We start from the raw sequence: 25218 nt of genomic DNA, 5'->3' as shown, positions 1-25218 counted from the left end.
GCTGAAATGGTAACATAGTTGCAGGATTTAGAAAGTGTTGTTAGAAGAGTGCTAGTTATTTTACATGATGCATTTTTTCAGCTCTCCCTACTCCAATACTGAGTGCAGATGCCAGCAGAGAAGGATACAGGTTCACACTGTCTTATTTTTTTATTTTTTTTCACTCCAAAAAATTGTTTGGTATTTGGGAAAACTGTAGTAAGCAGGAGGGTAATCACAATTATATATATATATATATATATATATATACTGTATGTACATATATATATATATATATATATATATATACTATAAATATATATAGGATGTCAACATTTCAGAGAATGCTCTCTTTTATCAAGACAGGTCTTGATAAAAGAGAGCATTCTCTGAAACTTTGACATCCTATCAGCCAGTGTGCTGTCTGTTATTTTTCATTGATATTATCTGTGAGTGCCGTCCAGCTGGTCCTTGGCTCAAATAGTGTTTCCAAGTTGGGCACTGGAGCATGGTGTTTTTTACAGTTAACAGGAGTGCCAAACATTCAAACATTCTGTATATATATATATATATATGTAATATGATTATTATACCGTTAACATATGTAATTATATTGGAAAAATGCTGTGGCGTTTTAATGCATATATTTATATATATTCACTTGTGTGTATGAATATGTGTATATACTGTAGATGAACTCAAAAAGGGTTGAATATTTGTAATTTATTTATTAAAATTATATAGTCAATGTGATATGGTGCTTCAGTTTAACATTGTGGACAGTGATGTGGTAGTGCAGGAAGAACAGGAGGTCCGCCGCTGTGGTTGTATCGGCTGGGTAGTTGCCATGTGTCTTTTGAGATGGTAAGAGACCTTGTGAGCCAGCGATAGCCTGCAGGGCAGCAAAGAGCGGCAGATGGGTCCCTATGCTGTCCGTGCGCTGCGGGAGTTATAACCGGCAGGGCGGGAAGAGCAGGTCCACGAGCGAGGATCCAAGGCTGACCACGAGCTTGGGGAGAGACAGATACTGATTGGTGGCGGCTAGGGGAGCAGGCGGCTCTGGTGGGAAGGGGGCTGCACGAGCAGGAGGTAGAGCGAGAATAAATAGGGCCCCCCGCCGGTGGTGAGGCAGATTGCTGTTCCCCCGGGTAGAGTGTGCACACTGTCTCCAGATCACTGCTGAAGAGCTGCGGTAGTGCTGCTGGGATAGTGTGGCATGCCAGCACCGGGCATACCAGGCTGCGGGAGCTGACAGGGGCCGCTGGTCGCAGGGAGAAAGCCGGAGAAGCAGTGCCGCAGTCCGCGCTGAAATTAAGGGCGGCGGGAGGTGGTGCTTGGGACGCTCCATTCCAGCCATCCATGATGACACAAAGCGTAGGCCGAGTGATAGCTCCATAGCAACGGAGGGACGCCAGAGCCAAGTCACCTCCAGCCAGCCTAAGAAGGCAGTACAGACGAGCAGCGCTGCCCACAGCGGCGTGCATCAGCCTCATCCAAGCCTGTCAGCAAGCTAAAGGGAGGAGTCGGGGGGAGTGATTGCCCGTGATCAGCGCTTCTGAGGAGTGTAAGTGCATATTTAATCTATTGCATTACCAACACACTGAGGGGCAAACCAGCAAAGCACTCACAGTAGACTTCTCAGCAAATCACATAGAATCCTTCTGTGAGGAAGATATTACACTGCAGGAGCTTAATTCATATACAGCTGCAGTATAAAATACAAGAATTAGGTGTACCTACATTGTTGTGTGTATAGAAGAGGCGGTAACTGAGGGGCATTAACTGTAAATCATATCCCCTCACAAGCAAAGATTATCCTAAACTAAACAAACTGGTCATAGTAATATGGGTCACTATATATTGTAACCTCTATAAGACTCAAGCGTCCAGCACAACGTTGCTAGTTGTGTGATGTTCCATAGACTATTATAGTATGTAGTACAGTTGGGACTGAAATACTAAAATTGCTGCCCCTTGACCCAGGAAAGAAAGTGGGGCAGTAACTGTACGTATGAAAGTAGAGCCTGTGAACACACTAGCAAAGGAACTGCCCTTGTAAAAGTAAATTCAGTACAGAGCTGAATAAAGATGGATCCTCTTAGTTGTCATCACCTATCCATCAGTACAGCCGCACTCTATTGCTTATATATATATATATATATATATATATGTATATATGCATATCAACCTCTGAGAAAAGACGGAGATTTAGGTAAAGACTGCAGAGGAGAGGGCACAAGTACACTGTAACTGAAGGCAGCTTGAATCCATTAAGGGTCTGCATTAGAGAGTGACTAAAGGAAATATGGAGCCCTAAGTCACCAGTATTGGATACTAATTTATGGTACAGCCTCAATAAGTTCAAAGGTTGGCCAAGAAATATATCATATTTCCCTTTAAGTACGGAAGTTGGACAGCTATCACTCCTCCGGGACAATTATAGATCAGAGAGTACAAACTGTATGTGAATATATATATATTCCATAGACAAAAAACCTTACGGTTTCACATGTCCCATTAAGGCTTCTTAGACATGATCGAAATTTCAGAAACCTGTTGTAACTCTTCCACTCAAACTCCAAAAAGCAATGAAATTCCGATCATTAAGGCTGACGCCTTAATGGACGTGTTCCTTGCGCAATACAGATATGGTATGCCATCACAGCCTGTGGGTAAGTGCAGATTCAGCACTCTCACAGAGTGAGATTGCTGTCACTCACACAATGGTGGAGCTGCTAATTCACAGATTTGTGTGCTCATTGGAATACACACATGCAGTCTATGCAACTGAAGGTCTGAGCAGTTTTGTGGTGCTCCCATCCCACACAGTGCCCACAACCATCCCATTCGGTCACCACAACCATCCCACCTTGTTACAACATCCTTCTGACTCCATACATCCATCTCACATAGTATACACATTTAGCTCCCTCAAACATCTTGGTTAATTGCTAAAACTATAATACCCTATCTACGGTCTATGCATCTACACTTACTTCCCCTATACACCCCCATGCTGCCCTGTCTTCCCCAATCCCTACTGCTGTGTTCTCCCATCTGTGCTAGTCTGTACTAACTTATCTGCACCATCTGTCTTTCCCCACCTGTGCCTTGTCTGTACCACCGTTTCCTTCTCTCTGTGCTGCTCAGTGTTTCCTTCTTCAACGTCACTCTGCCTCCTTCAGTACATGGCACACTATTTTCTCTCCCATCTGCACCAGTTTTCTACCCATCCATGCCAGTGTTTTCAACCCATCTGCACCGCTCTGTCTCCCTTCCCATACTTGCTGCTTAATCTACCCCCTATCCACACCACTCTTACCCCATTCATGTAGCTGACATCCTGAAGGTAAATTTCGTGGATCATGTGCTCTTGGCAGGGGGATAACCGCTACAGCCCACCCCCCAGTGGTCTGGAAACGCCTCCGTTGTGCAGACCATGCCCTGCCAATGGCATGCTAATGCTGTTTGCACGCCCCCCTCCTTCCCCGCAACCACCTCTGCCTATCAATCAGGCAGGGTGATCGCAGCCAGTGAGATGCTGATAGCATCTCACTGGGCTCCTGGGGTATGCACGCACAGTGCGGCCATTGCACGTGCGCACCTCACAAACTAATTCAGACTGCGATTGCTGCTGCTGCGGACTGAATTACCCCGTGTTTCTTTGTCCCCCCCATCAGTGCTGCTTAGTGTTCAACTCTATCCACACACTTCTGTTCCCCCATCCACACCGCTCTCCTCCCTCCAATCAACAACACTCTTACCTCATCTGAGCAGCTTTGTCTTCCGCTCAGACCTTCAGTTGCATAGACTGCATGTGTGTATTCCAATGAGCACACAAATCTGTGAATTAGCAGCTCCACCATTGTGTGAGTGACAGCAATCTCACTCTGTGAGAGTGCTGAATCTGCACTTACCCACAGGCTGTGATGGCATACCATATCTGTATTGCGCAAGGAACACGTCCATTAAGGCGTCAGCCTTAATGATCGGAATTTCATTGCTTTTTGGAGTTTGAGTGGAAGAGTTACAACAGGTTTCTGAAATTTCGATCATGTCTAAGAAGCCTTAATGGGACATGTGAAACCGTAAGGTTTTTTGTCTATGGAATTTCATCGCTTTTTTTAAATTTATTCTTTTTATTCAGAAATGTAAAATTTCACTGTAAGAATAAACATTTGATTTTTTAAATGTTTAATGAAAATGTTCGTATAACATCACTGTTCTGTGCAAAATTATTTTATTAACCAAACCGAATTGTTTAAGGTCCATACACACTTAACGATTTAATGAGCAACGTCGCTCATTTTCCCCCTCTTTGAGCGATGTCGCTCGTTTTATCGTTAAGTGTGTATGCCGCCAGCGACGAACGATGCGCGGCCCCGCGGGTCGGCAACAATCGTCGCTGTCGGTAGGTCATGCATGAAGGATGTGGACTGTCGTCCACGACCTTCATGCAGGGCTGGCGGGGGCGTGACGTCACTGAGCGATATGAGCGGTCATATCGCTCAGCGTGTACAGTTGGCCGCCGGCCGGCCGGGGGAAACATTAGATGATGTCGCTCACAGAGCGACATCGTTTAATGTGTATGGGCCTTTAGACTTTGGTCAAAATATTTTGCTGCCTTTGCAGCTGATGCAGGGAGGGGGGTAGGCGGCAGCAGCCTGTGACTGAGGCTGGAGGTAGGCGTGAAATGCATTGCTTGTACGTGTGAGTGCGTGGTGTCAGGTGCTGCGCGTGTATATGTGTGTGTGTGTCAGGTGCTGCCTGTGTATCAGCTCCTGTGTGTGTGTGTATGTGTGTCAGGTGCTGCGTGTATATACGAGTGTGTCTGATGGTGCGTGTGTATGCGTCAGCTGCCGCACGTGTATGTGTGTCAGGTGTTGCGGGTGTATATGTGTGTGAGTATCAGGTGCTCCGCGTGTGTACAAGGGTAGGGCTGGTGCTGTGCATGAATACGTATGTCTATGTCAGGTGCTGCGCGTGTACATGTGTACATCAGGTGCTGCGCGTGTACATGAGTGTGCATTAGGTGCTGCGCGTGTACATGAGTGTGCGTCGGGTGCTGCGTGTGTACATGAGTGTGCATTAGGTGCTGCGCGTGTACATGAGTGTGCGTCAGGTGCTGCGCGTGTACATGTGTGTGTGTCAGGTACTACACGTGTCTATGTGTGTGTGAGTAAGGTGCTGCATGTGTATGTGTGTGTCTGATGGTGTGCGTGTATATGTATGTGTCAGGTGCTGCGTGTATATGCATGTGTCAGGTGCTGCATGTTTATTTAATTGTGTCTGATGCTACGTGTGTGTGTCAGGTGCCACACGTGTATATGTGTGTGTGTCAGGTGTTGCGCGTGTATGTGTGGGTCAGGTGCTGCATGTTTATTTTATTGTGTCTGATGCTACGTGTGTGTGTGTCAGGTGCCGCACGTGTATGTGTGTGTCAGGTTGCGCGTGTATGTGTATGTCAAGTGCCGTTCCCCTTCTTCCCATCCCAGCTCTCTCTGTAGAATACAGCTCTGCACCCAGAGAGAGGGAAAGACTAGGGGGCTGATCACTGCACTGCTCACTTTTTGGTCATGAGTTCGGCCTCCTGTTTCTTCCAGTGCTGTGTTCCTGCAGCCCAGCCCTCCCTGTTGTGCCAGAGAATCAGCCCTTCCTTCCCCTGCCAGAGAGAGAGAGCCAGAGGCAGAGACACTCTTCCCGTAGCTGGCTTACCCCCAGTACTTCAGCACTGGCCATGCGGCAGTCAACAAAGGAGACCAGCAGGGGGTTCTGGCAGCATCAGCTGTGGCCGCAGCTGGATCGGGGAGGCCTGTAGTGTCTGAGGTGGGCAGCACTTCCTCCGCCGCTGTCACCTTCCCCTGCCGGAGAGAAAGCCAGAGACATACCCTTCCCGCAGCTGGGCTACCCCTAGTACCTCAGCGCTGGCCAGGCGGAAGTCTATGGAGGGGACCGGCAGGGGTTTCAGGCCACAGCAGCAGCGGCCGCAGCCAGATCAGGGAGGCCTGCAGGGTCAGAGCTGGGCAGCACTTCTACCAACACTGTCACCTCTGTGCTGGGCATGTACACCAGTCCGTACGGACGGAGGTGTCCACAACAGGCAGCAGTATAATGAGTCAGACAAACTCATTACACGCCGCCCACTGCTGCGCCGCATGCACTCGATGGAGGAAGCCTAGATGCGGTCCCCAGCTGCAGCGAGGGAGAAGGGTGATCACATCACCCTTCAACCCGGCACCTCACAATCAGCTGGGGATCTGCAGTAGCTTCATCTCTCTCTTCCTCTCTGACAGCACAGCAGCCCCTCTGGGTCCCATGTAGCTCTGCCCCCCTGCTCAGAGTTCACTCGGCCTCTCCTGATTAAAAAGAAAATAAGAGACTGACCTGCTGCTCAGATGCGAGGAGGGGACGGGCGGTAGGTCCTCTGTGAGTACACTACACAGTCAAAATTAACTCTGACTCCTCACAACAGTGTGGACTGTGGGCGACGTCAGACGCCAATTTGGGTGTGCTTGCCGCACTACCTGCCCATCAAGCCCAACGTGGTGCCATGGTGCAGCCCCGCCCACTATACGGATTCCATTTTGTATTAGGAACCCTATAACAGCATTCTGACATCCCTCCCCATGATGCTGCCATCCATACACTGCCGCTCTCACACAACTGTACACTGCTGCTCTCATACATCCATACACTGCCGCTCTCATACATCCGTACAACCCCGCTCTCATACATCCGCACACTGCCGCACTCTTACAGCGGCACACTGCCGCACTCTTACAGCCGCACACCATTGCACTCTTACAGCCGCACACCATTGCACTCTTACAGCCGCACACCATCGCACTCTTACAGCCGCACACCATCGCACTCATACAGCTGTACATTGCCGCTCTCATACATCCGCACACTGCCGCTCACATCTATACAAACATAGCCTTCATACATCTACACATCCAATCCCCGCGCAAGGGAACACTGAAATCACTATCACTTTTGCCCGGGGTGTGACCACAGCCAGCCACTACTCCGGCCACCTTCTTGTGACACCAAAATGCATCTTACCTATCATCAGGGTGGTGCTGCTGCTGGGGGTGGGTTGCTGCCTCAGTCTCCAGGTTGGTGCTGCGATTGGAGGGGGTACTGCTTCCCTGTGCTGCCACTGTCTCCCGGATCATCGTGCCGCTGGCTGAATTGCAGCTTGACGCTACTGCTGCCGGGAGTAACAGCTTCCTGGCTGTTGTTGCTGGTGGCTGCCTACTGCTCATTGCCACCGGAACACTGACCGGCTCGGCAGTGATGCTGGCGGAGGAGTAGTGGCGGTGGGGTGGGGGGGTGCCTGCTCCCTTCCCTCGAGCATGCTGCAGTGTACAAAAAGAAATAATAAATAGAGAGCTTACCAGGGTGAGAGTCTGTATGGATCACAGTGATTACATGGGGCACAGCAAAAGGACACCTTGCTGTGAGGGGCTCTGCCCACACAGATTGCTGCACCCTCTCTGATGTCAGCCGCTGCCCTCTCGTTCTCTGGGCGGCTAGTTCCAGTGTGAAGTAGGAGAGGAAGAGAACACACAGGAGAGCAGCCCTGATATATAACAGAGGTGGAAGTTCTATAGGCAGCAGAGACGGAGACCAGCCAGCCAGTCTCCCAGTGCCCTGATCACTACACGCCTCCAGCACAGCATTACAGGAGGGTCCTATAGTGCTGCCCTGAGCTAACAGGTGTGTGTACCAAGTGTACCCCGTACAGTGTGCTGCGCCCTGGTGTCTCTGAGAGGGGTGAGGTCACCGTGCCGCTTTAGTATATGGCTTTTCCTTAGTACTGTACGTTACAGCCCTGCACTAGTGGTGGCAACTCTGCCCTATGTGAACCTGTGAGGTTATTTTCCTATTTACAGAATAACCGGGGAGAAGGCGGCCATATTGCGGCTCTCAAGTGAAGGCACTCTAATACACCCCCTGCTGGCGGCCACTGTGCAGGCGCAACAAATTGAAATGCCCGATCTCTAATGGGGCATATTTCTCTTAATTAAAAAAAACCTGTAACTTTCTGAAAAAACACAACCCCAAAAGGCACTTCACTGGGACATGCTCTATCTAATAAAACAAACCCCAAGTCATATATATATATATATACACACACACACACACACACACACACACACACACACACACTCATGTATATACATGTATACACAAATACACGTATGTCCATGTTTATGTATGTATAATACATTGATAGAGTACATTATATTTATGAATTAATTGCTTCCCGATTCTGCAGCAGCATCATCAGCACCACCAGTGTTACTCACAGTCACTTCACACTGACTGCTGCACAACACATCACTTAATTTCCGGGCCGCCCGCCACCTGGTGAAGAGACATGGGAGATGAAGGACCAGCAGTGCCACGTTGAGCGGAAGTATTGTGAATTAGTTACCCACACACTCCTTGTGACACCTGCTCCCCGTCTGCCCTCCCACCCGCCGCCTGCCGTCCGGTACCCGCACTGACAAGTAAGTCTCAGCAGAATGTGTCTGCCGGCGGCTCCCAGTCCCCAGTGGTGTGGTGGCCGCGGCACACTAGGACTGAGAGACCGCAGCGGGAGGAAAGCACAGGTGGGCGGGAGGAAAGCATGGGCGGACATCACCAAGTCACATTGCAAGGTGACGCCAGTCCCCCCAGTGAGGCCGCCAACTAATGCACTCAGCATAGTATTAGCAGCAGGCAGAGGGGGGGCGGGCGCATCGGTGGTGGGAGGTACGGAAATGAGCTGCAGGCTAGGCTCCACCGATCACACACTCAGTGATCACTGTGCTACAGCAAGCGTGGCGTGCAGCGATGCTGGACATTAGGGAGTGCCTGTGCGCACCAGGCACCCCCTGTACGCACGCCTATGCGCTACCACCCCCCATATGCCACACTACATCACTATGCTATAGCCCTCCCATATGCTGCACTTCATAATTACACTATACCCCCCATACAACATACTACATCACCACACTACACTACTCACAATAAAATTAAAGCATCCCAGTTCCTCATTCTTAATGAGCTCACGTGAGTTCTCTTCCCAACGGAGCTCCAGACCAAGTAACAATGAAGACACCAGCAGCGTGTAGGGGCATGCCTGGTCCACTTGTCAGGAGAGAGCAGTCACTGGAGGGTAAGAAGGGGGCGGGGCCTAGTCCTACAGACGGGAGAGAGCACAGACAGGAGAGAGCAAGGTACAGGGGTACAAGGGGACGGCTGATGTGAAGAAGGGGGCGGGGCCTATTCTTACAGGCTTTCAAAATTCGATTTTTTTAAAAATTCGACATTTGACAAATTCGACTTTTCTGCAATGGTACAAATGCGGCAATTCGACAAAAGTATATTCAATTGAAGTTTGTAAATTCGACAACAGTGCTTTTAAACAGTAAATTCGTCATTTTCAATCCGCCACACTTTGCTGGCGGAATCTAATAAAAAAATGTAAAAACATGTTTTTTTTGCAGTTTTCTTTTTTGGTAATATCATATCAATTTATATTAGAAGGGATTAGGTACTTAGTTTGTCTTTTTTGGAGGCACAAGTATTATTTATATATATTTTAAAAGATTATTATTATTTTTTAAATGGAATGTGAAAAACCCGTAAAAAAAATTGCGTGGAGTCCCCCCTTAAAGCATAACAAGCCTCGGGCTCTTCGAGCCGGTCCTGGTTCTAAAAATCCGGGGGAAAAACGGACAGGGGATCCCACGTATTTTTAAAACCAGCACCAGGCTCTGCGCCTGGTGCAAAAAATACGGGGGACAAAAAGAGTAGGGGTCCTCCTTATTTTTTACACCAGCATCGGGCTCCACTAGCTGGACAGATAATACCACAGCCGGGGGTCACTTTTATACAGTGCCCTGCGGCCGTGGCATTAAATATCCAACTAGTCACCCCTGGCCCGGGTACCCTGGGGGAGTGGGGACCCCTTCAATCAAGGGGTCCCCCCCCAGCCACCCAAGGGCCAGGGGTGAAGCCCGAGGCTGTCCCCCCCATAAAAGGGCTGTGGATGGGAGGCTGATAGCCTTGAGAAAATTGAAAGAATATTGTTTTTTCCAGTAGTACTACAAGTCCCAGCAAGCCTCCCCCGCAAGCGGGTACTTTGAGAACCACAAGTACCAGCATGCTGGAGAAAAACGGGCCCGCTGGTACCTGTAGTTCTACTGGGAAAAAAATACCCAAATAAAAACAGGACACAGACGCCGTGAAAGTATAACTTTATTTCACACCTGCCGACACACACATACTTACCTATGTTGACACGAAGCAGTCGGTCCTCTTCTCCAAGTAGAATCCACGGGTAACTGAAAATAAAAGATAAATTATACTCACCTGATCCAGGTTCCAGATTAAATCCACGTACTTGGCAAAACAACAAACCGAACACACGGACCAGACGGACTGAAAGGGGTCCCATGTCCACGAATGCAGACATCCGAATCTCGCGAGAATCCGACAGCGGGATGACAACGTTCGGGCGCGCTCGGGTTAGCCGAGCGAGGCGGGAAGGTTCGAACCTGCCTCGGACCCGTGTAAAATGGGTGAAGTTCGGGGGGTTCGGATTCCGACGAACCGAACCAACTCATCACTAGTATGTACGTGTGCGTCAGGTGCCGTGCGTGCACGTACGTGTGTGTCAGGTGCCGTGCGTGTACGTACGTGTGTCAGGTGTCGTGCGTGTACGTGTGTGTGTGTCAGGTGGCGCGTACCTACATGTGTATGTCAGGTGCTGTGCATGTGTGTACGTACACGCGTGTATGTGTCAGGTGCCGCACGTGTACGTGTGTGTGTGCCAGGAGCCGCGCATGTCCATGTGTGTGGGTGTCAGGAACCGCGCGTGTACGTACATATATGTGTATGTGTGTGTGTCAGGAGCCGCGCGTGTACGTACATGTGTGTATGTGTGTCAGGAGCCACGCGTGTGCATACGTGTGTGTGTGTCAGGTGCCACACGTGTATGTACGTGTGTGTGTGTGTCAGGTGCCGCGCGTGTACGTACGTATGTGTGTGCCTGGAGCCGCGCGTGTACATACATGTGTGTGTGTGTGTCTCAGGTGCTGCACGTGTATATGTGTGTATCTCAGGGGCTTCATTTGTATGCGTCAGCTGCCACGTGGGTGTCAGGTGTTGAGAGTGTATGTGTTTGTGTCAGGTGTCGCATCTGCATGTGTGTGAATGTCAGGTGCTGCGCGTGTATGTGTGTGTCAGGTGCTGCATGTATATATGTGTGTGTTAGGTGCTGTTCATGTATGTGGGAGTGGCAGGTGCTGCATGTGTATATATGTGTGAGTAGCAGGTGCTGCGTGTGTATATGATTGTGTGTCAGGTGCTGTGCGTGCGTGCGTTAAATGCCACATGTATATATGTGTCAGGTGCTGCCTGTGTGTGTGTCAGGTGCTGCATGTCTGTATGTGTGTGGGTGTGTCAGGTGCTGCATGTCTGTGTGTGTGGGTGTGTCAGGTGCTGCATGTCTGTGTGTGTGTGTGTCTTTCAGGTGCTGCATGTGTGTGCCAGGTGCTGCATGTCTGTGTGTCAGGTGCTGCGTGTCTGCGTGTGTGTGTGTCAAATGCTGCGTGTGTGTCAGGTGCTGCGTGTCTTTGTGTGTGCGTGTCTGTCAGGTGCTGCATGTGTGTGTCAGGCGCTGCATGTCTGCGTGTGTGTGTGTCAGGTGCTCCGTGTCTGTGTGTCAGGTGCTGCGTGTGTGTGTGTGTCAGGTGCTGCGTGTGTGTGTGTGTCAGGTGCTGTGTGTGTGTGTCAGGTGCTGCGTGTGTGTGTGTGTGTGTGTGTGTCAGGTGCTGCGTGTCTGCGTGTGTGTCAGGTGCTGCGTGTGTGCGTGTGTGTGTGTGCGTGTGTGCCAGGTGCACATCCCAGTTCCTCATTCTTAATGAGCTCACGTGAGTTCTCTCCCCAACGGAGCTCCAGACCAAGTAACAATGAAGACACCAGCAGCGTGTAGGGGGCAGGCCTGGTCCACTTGTCAGGAGAGAGCAGTCACTGGAGGGTAAGAAGGGGGCGGGGCCTAGTCCTACAGACGGGAGAGAACACAGACAGGAGAGAGCAAGGTACAGGGGTAGAAGGGGACGGCTGATGTGAAGAAGGGGGCGGGGCCTATTCTTACAGGCTTTCAAAATTCGACTTTTTAAAATTCGTCATTTGACAAATTCGACTTTTCTGCAATGGTACAAATGCAGCAATTCGACAAAAGTATATTCAATTGAAGTTTGTAAATTCGACAACAGTGCTTTTAAACAGTAAATTCGTCATTTTCAATCCGTCACACTTTGCAGGCGGAATCTAATAAATAAAAGTTGTTGTTTTTTTGGTAATAGCATATCTATATTAGAAGGGATTAGGTACTTGGTTTGTCTTTTTTGGAGGCACAAGTATTATTTATATATTTTTTAAAAGATTATTATTTTTTTAAATGGAATGTAAAAAACCCGGAAAAAAAAATTGCGTGGGGTCCCCCCTCCAAAGCATAACCAGCCTCGGGCTCTTCGAGCCGGTCCTGGTTCTAAAAATCCGGGGGAAAAACGGACAGGGGATCCCCCGTATTTTTAAAACCAGCACCGGGCTCTGCGCCTGGTGCTGGTGCAAAAAATACGGGGGACAAAAAGAGTAGGGGACCCCCGTATTTTTTACACCAGCATCGGGCTCCACTAGCTGGACAGATAATGCCACAGCCAGGGGTCACTTTTATACAGTGCCCTGCGGCCGTGGCATTAAATATCCAACTAGTCACCCCTGGCCGGGGTACCCTGGGGGAGTGGGGACCCCTTCAATCAAGGGGTCCCCCCCCCAGCCACCCAAGGGCCAAGGGTGAAGCCCGAGGCTGTCCCCCCCATCCAAGGGCTGCGGATGGGAGGCTGATAGCCTTGAGAAAATTGAAAGAATATTGTTTTTTCCAGTAGTACTACAAGTCCCAGCAAGCCTCCCCCGCAAGCTGGTACTTTGAGAACCACAAGTACCAGCATGCGGGAGAAAAACGGGCCCGCTGGTACCTGTAGTTCTACTGGGAAAAAAATACCCAAATAAAAACAGGACACAGACACCGTGAAAGTATAACTTTATTTCACACCTGCCGACACACACATACTTACCTATGTTGACACGAAGCAGTCGGTCCTCTTCTCCAAGTAGAATCCACGGGTACCTGAAAATAAAAGATAATTATACTCACCTGATCCAGGTTCCAGATTAAATCCACGTACTTGGCAAAACAACAAACCGAACACCCGGACCAGACGGACTGAAAGGGGTCCCATGTTTACACATGGGACCCCTTTCCACGAATGCAGACATCCGAATCTCGTGAGAATCCGACAGCGGGATGATGACGTTCGGGCGCGCTTGGGTTAGCCGAGCAAGGCGGGAAGGTTCGAACCTGCCTCGTGTAAAAGGGGTGAAGTTCGGGGGGTCCGGATTCCGACGAACCAAACCCACTCATCACTAGTATGTGCGTGTCAGGCGCTGCGTGTGAGTGTGTTAGGCGCTGCGTGTGAGTGTGTGTGCGTGTCAGGCGCTGCCTGTGAGTGCGCGTGTGTGTCAGGCGCTGCGTGTGAGTGCGCGTGTCTGTCAGGCGCTGCGTGTGAGTGCGTGTGCGCATGTCTGTCAGGTGCTGCGTGAGTGCGTGTGCGCGTGTCTGTCAGGTGCTGCGTGTGAGTGCGCGTGTCTGTCAGGCGCTGCGTGTGTCAGGCGCTGCGTGTCTGTGTCTGTCAGGCGCTGCGCGTCTGTGTGTGTCAGGCGCTGCGCGTCTGTGTGTGTTTGTCAGGCGCTGCGCGTCTGTGTGTGTGTGTCAGGCGCTGCGCGTCTGTGTCAGGTGCTGCGCGTCTGTGTGTGTGTGTGTGTCAGGTGCTGCGCGTCTGTGTGTGTGTGTCAGGTGCTGCGTGCCTGTGTGTGTCAGGCGCTGCGCGTCTGTGTGTGTCAGGCGCTGCACGTCTGTGTGTGTGTGTCAGGTGCTGCGTGTGAGTGTGTGCGTGTGTCAGGTCCGTGTGAGTGTCATGTGCTGCGTCTGTGTGTGTGTGACAGGTGCTGCCTGTGTGTGTGTGTGTCAGGTGCTGCATGTCTGTATGTGTGTGGGTGTGTCAAGTGCTGCATATTTGTGTGTGTGTGTGTCAGGTGCTGCATGTCTGTGTGTGTGTCTGTCAGGTGCTGCATGTCAGGCGCTGCATGTCTGCGTGTGTGTATGTGTCAGGCGCTGCATGTCTGAATGTCAGGTGCTGTGTGTGTGTGTGTGTGTCAGGTGCTGCGTGTGTGTGTGTCAGGTGCTGCATGTCAAGTGCTGCGTGTCTGCGTGTGTCAGGTGCTGCGTGTCTGTGTGTGTCAGGTGCTGCATGTCTGTGTGTGTCAGGTGCTGCGTGTGTGTGTCAGGTGCTGCATGTGTGTGTGTGTGTGTAAGGTGCTGCGTGTGAGTATGTCAGGTGCTGCGTGTGAGTGCATGTGTCAGGTGCGTGAGTGTGTGTATCAGGTGCTGCGTGTGTGTGTCAGGTGCTGCGTGTGTGTGTCAGGTGCTGCGTGTGTGTGTCAGGTGCTGCGTGTGTGTGTGTGTCAGGTGCTGCGTCTGTGTGTGTCAGGTGCTGCGTCTGTGTGTGTCAGGCGCTGCGCGTCTGTGTGTGTCAGGCGCTGCGCGTCTGTGTGTGTCAGGCGCTGCGCGTCTGTGTGTGTCAGGCGCTGCGCGTCTGTGTGTGTCAGGCGCTGCGCGTCTGTGTGTGTCAGGCGCTGCGCGTCTGTGTGTGTCAGGCGCTGCGTGTGAATGTGTGCGTGTGTGTCAGGTCCGTGTGAGAGTCAGGTGATGCGTCTGGGGACGGCGGGGAGGGATGGACGGACACAGCAGGGAGGGCGGGGGGGATGGACGGACACAGCAGGGAGGGCGGCGGGGGGGATGGACGGACACAGCAGGGAGGGCGGCGGGGGGGATGGACGGACACAGCAGGGAGGGCGGGGGGGATGGACGGACACAGCAGGGAGGGCGGGGGGGATGGGAGGGCAGGGGGGGATGGACGGACACAGCAGGGAGGGCGGGGGGGATGGACGGACACAGCAGGGAGGGCAGGGGGGGATGGACGGACACAGCAGGGAGGGCGGGGGGGGATGGACGGACACAGCAGGGAGGGCGGGGGGGATGGGCGGACACAGCAGGGAGGGCGGGGGGATGGACGGACACAGCAGGGAGGGCGGGGGGATGGACGGACACAGCAGGGAGGGCGGGGGGGATGGACGGACACAGCAGGGAGGGCGGGGGAGGATGGACGGACACAGCAGGGATAGCGGGGGGGATGGACGGACACAGCAGGGAGGGCGGGGGGGATGGACGGACACAGCAGGGAGGGCGGGGGGGGATGGACGGACACAGCAGGGAGGGCGGGGGGGATGGACGGACACAGCAGGGAGGGCGGGGGGGATGGAAGGACACAGCAGGGAGGGTGGGGGGGATGGACGGACACAGCAGGGAGGGCGGGGGGGGTGGACGGACACAGCAGGGAAGGCGGGGGGGATGGACGGATACAGCAGGGAGGGCGGGGGGGTGGACGGACACAGCAGGGATATGGACGGACACAGCAGGGAGGGCGGGGGGGATGGACGGACACAGCAGGGAGGGCGGGGGGGATGGACGGACACAGCAGGGAGGGCTGGGGGGGGGTGGACGGACACAGCAGGGAGGGCGGGGATGGACGGACACAGCAGGGAGGGCGGGGGGGGGATGGACAGACACAGCAGGGATATGGACGGACACAGCAGGGAGGGCGGGGGGGATGGACGGACACAGCAGGGAGGGCGGGGGGGGGGGTGGACGGACACAGCAGGGAGGGCGGGGGGGGTGGACGGACACAGCAGGGAGGGCGGGGGGGGATGGACGGACACAGCAGGGAGGGCGGGGGGGATGGACGGACACAGCAGGGAGGGCGGGGGGGATGGACGGACACAGCAGGGAGGGCGGGGGGGGATGGACGGACACAGCAGGGAGGGCGGGGGTGGACGTACACAGCAGGGAGGGCGGGGGGGGTGGACGTACACAGCAGGGAGGGCGGGGGGGATGGGCGTACACAGCAGGGGGAGGGCGGGGGGGATGGGCGGACACAGCAGGGAGGGCGGGGGGGGATGGGCGGACACAGCAGGGAGGGCGGGGGGATGGGCGGACACAGCAGGGAGGGCGGGGGGGTGGGCGGACACAGCAGGGAGGGCGGGCGTACACAGCAGGGAGGGCGGGGGGTGGGCGTACACAGCAGGGAGGGCGGGGGGGATGGGCGGACACAGCAGGGAGGGTGGGGGGGGGATGGGCGGACACAGCAGGGAGGGCGGGGGGGGGATGGGCGGACACAGCAGGGAGGGCGGGGGGGGATGGGCGGACACAGCAGGGAGGGCGGGGGGGGGGTGGGAGTACACAGCAGGGAGGGCGGGGGGATGGGCGTACACAGCAGGGAGGGCGGGGGGGATGGGCGGACACAGCAGGGAGGGCGGGGGGGTGGGCGTACACAGCAGGGAGGGCGGGGGGGTGGGCGTACACAGCAGGGAGGGCGGGGGGATGGGCGTAGACAGCAGGGAGGGCGGGGGGGATGGGCTTAGACAGCAGGGAGGGCGGGGGGGATGGGCGTAGACAGCAGGGAGGGCGGGGGGGGATGGGCGTAGACAGCTGGGAGGGCGGGGGGGATGGGCGTAGACAGCAGGGAGGGCGGGGGGGGATGGGCGTAGACAGCAGGGAGGGCGGGGGGGATGGGCGTAGACAGCAGGGAGGGTGGGGGGGGATGGGCGTAGACAGCAGGGAGGGCGGGGGGGGATGGGCGTAGACAGCTGGGAGGGCGGGGGGGTGGGCGTAGACAGCTGGGAGGGCGGGGGGGGGGTAGGCGTAGACAGCAGGGAGGGCGGGGGGGATGGGCGTAGACAGCAGGGAGGGCGGAGGACGGACACGGCAGGACGGACACAGCAGGCCGGATGGACACAGCAGGCCGGGCGGACACAGCAGGGAGGGCGGGCGGCCGGGCACAGCAGGGCGGGCACAGCATCGGAGGACGGACACAGCAGGCCGGGCGGACACGGCCGGGCGGGCAGGCGGGGGACAGACACAGCAGGGCGGCCGGGCGGGCGGACACAGCAGGGCGGCCGGGCGGGCGGACACAACAGGGCGGGAGAAGTATAAGAAAAATAAGAAAGGATGGCATACATCCTGCCGACGCTCCCGCTGAGTTAAGTGGGCCCGGCTTCCTCCGAGCTGCGGCTATCTCCTCCCGCTGACACTCCTGAAGGGGACCCGGCTTCTGCTCCGTCGTTCTCCTCCCCCAGTAAGGCTCCCTCCGTCGCTCACGTCCCGCGATCTCCTCCGGGTCTTGTAGAGGCTCCCTCCTTCTCGTCCTCCCGCCGCCTGCAGCTGTTCTCGTCATGCACGAGACACTGCTTCCCGCGCTCTCCTCGTGCACAACTTGACAAGCTCATCTATGTTCACCCCCTGCTGGCGGCCACTGCGCAGGCGCAACAAATTGAAAAGCCCTATCTTTAAAATGGGGCATATTTTACTTAATAAAAAAAAAACTATAACTTTTTGAAAAACCACAACCCCAAAAGGCACTACACTGGGACATACTCTATCTAATAAAACAAACCCCAAGTCTTAATTTGTCCTCTATCCTGAGTTATGCCTTCCCAAAAAAATCCTCATTCACTCTATAGGAAAACCATGTCAAAAAGCCACAGAGGGAGTGGCAGAAAAAAACTGACAGTTGGAACTTTAGCTTACTCTCAATTCCTCATTTTTTATTATTTTGCCCTGAAATTTGGCATGCACCAGCGGGTGACGATTCTACACGTCCATGCCAAATTTCAGCTCGGTACGTCCAATCAGTTTTGAGGTGTAGCCCCTCAAACACCATGCCCCCATCTCAGAAGTTCCCTATGGGAGAATTCCGTTTGTTCGATTCAGCCTTAATATAAGGGCACGACCGTGCCCTTATAATATATATACGTCCAAAGAGGAGCGGCACTCAGCGGGTCTTCCGTATGCATATAATAATAAATGACGGCGGAGTGACGCCTGGCAGAGGTTAACGTTTCAGTTTAATGAATAAACTTTCGTCAGAACAAAGAAACAATGAAAAATGCATACCTTTATACCTGAAGATCACCATGTGAAACAGACAGCGTGGACGCTGACTGCGGCGCCTTAAATGCGCCATAAAGGTATGAATTTTTCATTGTTTCTTTGTTCTGACTAAATTTTATTCATTAAACTGAAACGTTAACCTCTGCCAGGCGTCACTCCGCCGTCATTTATTATTATATGCATATGGAAGACCCGCTGAGTGCCGCTCCTCTTTGGACGTTTATATTGTCTGCTGCAATACAGATAAGTGAAGGCACCTGGGCAAATACCATTGTTTATCCGGAGTGCCAGCTCCTATTTCCTTTTATATATATATATATATATATATATATATATATAATTTATACGTATGCTATTGGTCAGTGTTAAGAGCTTAAGTACTTAAGAGGAGAGTGAAGTGGAAAGACTAATTTATCTGAACTGAGGAATAAATGTACTGCTTACTATAGCTCTAAAGCCACAAAGGTAGTGTTAGCAACATCATAAATTGCATTGTGTCACATAAAGGGAACCTTGCAGTAAAAAAAACAGCCAGGACTTATGCAGTTACTGGGCATCCACTTACAGTGTGGCAAATAATTGAAACATCCCAGCAGCTACAGTTGAGATGGATACAGTTACTAAATACTAGTTGTCAGACTACATAGAACTTCAGGAAGAAGAGACACAATTGTAGCAGAGTGCAGGATATTTCATGCAGGCTGTTTCATAGACATGACCTGCTATCTTTAATGTGGAGAAGCTAGCATAATTAAGGAGGTGGACATCATACTACATATACCACTCATCCTATGACTGAGTCTCGGTGTGGATTAATAAAGCATTTCTGCTATAATGGGTAAAGGAGAATTTGGGACAGGATTATAAAGTCATTTGCCTTACTATGTTGGTAAGAAATGTTTGCTTTCAAATACTTTTTTGGTGATGAATAAATGCATGTACTTATACTTACTATGTATGTTGATGTGATTTGGAATTCCATCCAAAGATCCTGAAATGCAAACAGAAGAACAGGTATAATATTATACAGCAATGAAAGTGCACATATATACGCCTATGATACAGATAGACTTGTAGTTACTATTCATTATTAAAGAAAGGCTTACCCAAGCAAGCCCAAATAATTAGCTTGGGTGGAGGCACAGATACTGAATCTCATATTAGAGTGTTAGGGGAGGGGTTACATATATATATATATATATATATATATATATATATATATAAAATTACACGTGATCTGATACCAGAGATTACACTGAATTAATTTGATTTAAGAGTTCATGAAATCTGTTCAATAGACATTCTGAATGTTCACATCTTAGGGAACACACTACAATACTGCTTTGTTAATTTAATTCTATTCAACATTTACTTTATTCTCTCATCAATATAGATAGACTAAGTATGTTCTTAAACCTTCTTACCCTACCGCACACTGATCATTCACTGGCTTGTACATATGAGCTGGCCAGTCATGTCAGAATACTGTACTCTTGTAGCTGCAGTCCATTGCCGCAAGTGCCCAGCTGTCTTGCCTAAGGTCAGCTGAGCATTTCCAGCCATCCAGTATTCCTATGCTTCACATGACTCACACATCCAATCAATTGCTAGAGCTCACAATATAAACTAATCTTTTCCACCTGTACCTTGCCTGTACAATAAGTCTCCTAGAATTCCTGGTGCCCTCTGGAAGAAGCAGTTTCCAGTTCTGAAGCTCCAGACTCTTAAACAGTTACCTGCATTATCTACCTGAGTGCTCCAGTTCCTTCAAAATTAGCTTGTATCTGCTCTCCATATAGAGTACTTAGATGGAAGTTACAATCTGCTACTGCTATAATCAGTGCTTCCACAAACACCAGTGTTCTTTCTGCATCCTGCAGCTATATCTGTGCTGGTTCCAGTCTGCTTCTAAGCTTCCTTCATGCATTCTCCTCAATATATACTACCTATATCCTGGACTGCTACTGACTGCCTAAGTTTGTCAGCTGCCGCTAACCCTGAAGATGAGTTTATCCTGACACCCATGTCCAAAAATCTGCTAAATATTACAGAACTACACTTAGTTTAAAGAATATACTTTACAATAGACAAATTCCATGATTTTTCATCTGCAAATATAACAAAAAATATATGGAATATATTTACTTGTAAAAAGGCACCTTTTGGTGAGGAGATGAGAAGGCAAGGATAACAGTGTCTGTAGTTCAGTAGTAATACTTGAATCCTGGACTAGCCCCCAATTGACTAGGTATTTTCAATAGAATTACAATGTCAAATTTGTCAGATTATCAAGATTATAAAATGTATTACTGTGTATGGAACATGCATGCAGTGAGAAATAGTGGCACTGCAATTAATTACAGTGCACACATGCTACATGCTACTCAAAGTTGTTCTAAATTCATTTAAAAAAGTATAAAATCTTATACATTTCTGTTAACAATTAGGCTAAAGCAATCTGGCTTCTCATCAGTTGGGAGTTATTCATGGGATTACTCGGACATCTAACAAACTGGAACATATTGCTGTCAACTTAACATCATGTGATCACCGTTGACATTTTATGACATTTTCTGTTTGCATTGATTCAAATGAATTGCTAAAAATGTAACAAGAAATTGCTAGAAATTTACCATGTATTGTATAATTAATATCTAATTTTCCTACAGAAATGAGACTAAACATTAATAATATATTTATTTATATATAATACATTCATTTATTTGATAAAAGAATAGACAACAATCTATATGTCACAAAATGGCCACAAAGATACCTCTCTTTCCTTCCCTACCCAGGAGTCGCAGTGGCATGCAGTGAGGGTAGCTATCGCTGAGCTTGCGGCCATGCACAATGTGCTGGGTTCCATAGATTACACACACATTGAGCTATAGCCACTTAGGGGCCGCCAATATATTTAGACCAAAAGACATCTGGGCCTATACACTAATGTGCAGGTGGTTCTGTACCTAATTTATTACCTTCAACACAGCCATTTTTGGGGTATGAAATCAACATAATATTAAAATTAACAAAATATTCGCTGCAGGGCAGATTATTATTATTATTATTTTTGTGTGCTGGGTGCCGAGGATTGGCCTTGCACTTTGGTCTTGGTTCTGCTTGAGCGTCTAACTGGGGATTGAACTGGGGTCTGGTTTGGTATAGTTGTCCCCGAGCTAGAGCTGGCTTGGTGTGATGCCAACACATTAAGGCTTTGACTGAGTATATTGAGGATTGCAGTCAGTTGCGTATTAGCTGCAGTGTTGTTTGCTATTATTCGGGACAGGTTGTCGTTTATAGTTTGGTTGTTTTGGATGAGCTGAATTAGTGCTTGTTGCTGCCGCTGTTGTTCATATATGATGCATTGGAGATTGGCTTGCATTTGGTATTTGTCTGCCCTCATCTGCTCCATTGAGTTGACAATTCTGCCCACCTGAACGATAAGTCTGCCTGAGTTTCGACTCAGTCTAGGCAGATGATGGGGCAGACTTGCCAGGTATTGGCTGTGGATCTTGAGGCACGCATAGTTTAGCGCCTGTTGTGTGGCCCAACTGTCCCAAAACTCAGTGTCCATTTGTGTCTGGGGTGGTGTTGTGATCAATTGGGGGCTGTGGGATGTTTGGGGTGGTTGGGGTATGCCCTGTGGCGTGGTTGGCTGGGTCGTATCTATGGCTTGCAGGTGTAGAGTGTAGGTGTCCAGCTGGTCACTTTCCTGCTGGGCATCCTCGTCATAATGGCTTGTTCTGTATGGGGTTGAAGACAGACACTATTTAGTGAATATTTTGCATTGGTCTTACTTTAGGTTCACGTCAACATGCATTACTTCTTAATATTCATGTTGGAATTGAGAAATTCATTGTGGCCTAAACTAAACTATGTTGTTTACCTTTTTGTACAAATATGTGGCTTCTAACGTTAACTAATCATTTTGGTAAAGTTTGAGCCAATTATTGTACTCTGAGCTATAATTAATGTGCGACCACGAATAATGCAAAAAAAAAAAACCAACAAATTACTACATTTACATATTCGGTTTGAAGCTTCCTTTGGGACAACACACACAATACAATAAATGTGTTAACCAATACACTCATACATTGTTCAAGGCAGTCAGTGGTCTGCCCAAAATGTTAACAAAAATATTGGTGTAAAATGTAAACATTAACAATGGGTGTAAAAGTCTTAAGGTGCCCTAAGTTTAGAACTGGTGATGTTGGCCATGCAAAACAATTGGATGAGACATAACATTTATGTAGGTGTTTTTCTTTAATCTTCAAAAGAAAAATATTTGTTGCTATGGCCAACATTACATCTGACAATTTAGCATCGAAAAAAACCTTACCACCATGTGCTTGCTGTTGGTGATTATTACAAGGATGACTGTTCCTTTTTTAGAATTTTTTTGCTGTGCACAAACAGTGGGGCAGGTGTTTAAACCTGGAGAAGGCATAAGGAAGCGATAAACCAGTGATATGTGCAAGGTGATAAAGGCACAAGGCAAACAGCTTCAATATGAAAATTAACAGTTATGTTGTTTTTGTTCTGATGCCTTTATCACCTTGCACATATCACAGGTTTTTAAATTCCTTATGCCTTCTCCAGGTTAATACATTTACACCACTGGGTTTTTTTTCTTTACAGGTAATTGTTATGTTTATGTTATGAACCACAGGTAGTGGTTCATTCCTATATTATGTTTATAAAGTTATCTTGCATGTCAGGATTTCCTGTTGCTCTGTTTTAGAATGCTCTTGTCTGCTGCCGCTGGTGAGTCTGTGCAATTGCAGCTTGTTCCCATGTGTTCAGCCTCATCTGGCTGCTAATTGCATCTTGTCAGCTTGGAGTCATGCAATAGGCCAGCTGCACTGGATTATTAATTAGGCCTCTCTGTTATATGCTTGCTGATTGCAGTTCGCAGATGCTGGTGATATTTCTTGGTTGCAGTCTGTTTGAAGTCTGAGCTGGTTCCTGTCAGTCCCTGTTTTGATTCCTGTGTCGATTCCTGTGTCAGTCCCTGTGTCGATTCCTGTGTCTGATCCCGTGTCCTGCTGTGAGGCGTTCCTGCCCCGAGGTCCAAGTGGCTTTGCCTGTCCTTGGTCAATTTCCTGGTTTCCTGGGATCCACCGGTCTGTCGTTTGGGATTCTGCCTGTCCTCCAGTTCTGAGAGTGTGTGTCGGCATCATTGAGGGTTCCTGTCTGTTTGCCAGTATTCGTACCGGTTCCGTGAGTAGCGGCACTGCCGTGTCCGTTGGCCTAGGCCGCTATATTTCATTATTGTTTCTGTCCCTGGTGTTTTGCAGAGGGTTCTGCTTGTGCTGTCACCGCCGGTACACAAGGGTATTGTGTCGGCATGTGATCAGCATTTCCTTTGTTGTTATTTTCCTTTGGCGGTTTCTCCGCACATACTTTAGGTTTTTAGTTAGCTTGTAGCCCCTGGCCTGTTTGCTTAGTTAGAGGGCCTCTTGTTATCATCCTGTCTCAGATTTCCCTTTGTCTCTCACTAAGACCGGGGGGCACCGGAGTTGGGCAGACATAATCCGCCTTTCAAACGTGGCTGCCAGGGGCTCAAGAAACCATAGTCTCGCAAGGGATTTCTGACAGCACGGGTGAGACAACAGAGTTAGGGCGCCAGGGGCTATTCCCTTTCCATTCCCCTTTCCCAGCGTTACGTCCTGGTGCTCTGGACTCACTTCATGAGCATCTCCCTTGTTCTGAGCATCAGGAACCTAACAGTTTACTCACCAGACAACTGAGGGTATTGTGGATCCTCACTTTGTGGGCTTGCCAAAATAGCTTGTGGTGGCAGGGCCGACACTGCGGAGATGCACCGTTGGCGTGGTGATGTTGGTGCTGGGGACTCAAGATGGCGTCTCTTGGTTGGCCTCCTAGCCGCAGTAACCAAGCCCTGTGATGGGCGCCTTAGTGGAGGGGAGTTTGCAGAAGAAGAACCTACTGTATGTGAAAAGATAAGCATTAACATTTTGTTTTTCTATGTGTTTGCAGAATATGTGTTTACATTCAAATCTTACCTGCATTGCCACCATCTGCATCTCTTGGCAGTGTGGAATGTGGCCTGGCTGTGTTGCTTCTCTTTTGTACTGTAGAAATATGAAGAATGTCCTTATGACCAAACTCTTTTTTGGATATGTTTATGCAAATTCCTTATTGTGATGTATTGTGATGTAAACATATGTGGAACCTGATGAGAAGTAAACTAAACGATGCTTATGCTTTTCTGCCTGACTTCATTGGGTGTGTATACTTTAAATAGGAAACAATTTCAGCAAACAATACATACACTAAGGCAAATAATGCAAAATACTATACTAATTAAAACAAAAACGTCATAGCTTGACACCACCACAATATTGCACGCTAAGTTACCAATTTTTGATGCTAACAAGAAAACACTACACACAAATATCTGCACATAGGTGGTCATTCTGAGTCAATCGCTCGGTAAATTTCATCGCATCGCAGCGATTTTCCGCTTAGTGCGCATGCGCAATGTCCGCACTGCGACTGCGCCAAGTAATTTTGCTATGAAGTTAGGATTTTTACTCACAGCTTTTTCATCGCTCAGGCAAATCGTAGTGTGAATGACAGGAAATCGGTGTTACTGGGCGTAAACAGGCCGTTTTATGGGCCTGTGGGAAAAAACGCTACCGTTTCCGGAAAAAACGCAGGAGTGGCCGGAGAAACGGGTGAGTGTCTGGGCGAACGCTGGGTGTGCTTGTGACGTCAAACCAGGAACGACAAGCACTGAACTGATCGCAGATGCCGAGTAAGTCTGAAGCTACTCTGAAACTGCTACGAAGTTTGTAATCGCAATATTGCGAATACATCGTTCACAATTTTAAGAAGCTAAGATTCACTCCCAGTAGGCGGCGGCATAGCGTGAGCTACTCTGCTAAAATCGCCTTGCGAGCGAACAACTCGGAATGACCACCATAATTGCAAACATCTAATCCAAATATTCATGAAAATCACAACAAAAACACAAATGACAACCCAGAACAACACACAATAAACATAAGTCCATTAAAATGTAAAAAAAAAACACTTCTTTAAAATACACAGCAAACATTTTCTTTGGAAATAAGACA

The sequence above is a fragment of the Pseudophryne corroboree genome, chromosome 7 (assembly GCF_028390025.1).
Source record: "Pseudophryne corroboree isolate aPseCor3 chromosome 7, aPseCor3.hap2, whole genome shotgun sequence".
NCBI lineage: Eukaryota > Metazoa > Chordata > Amphibia > Anura > Myobatrachidae > Pseudophryne > Pseudophryne corroboree.
The sequence above is the reverse complement of the archived record's forward strand: the minus strand, read 5'-3'. Positions refer to the sequence as shown.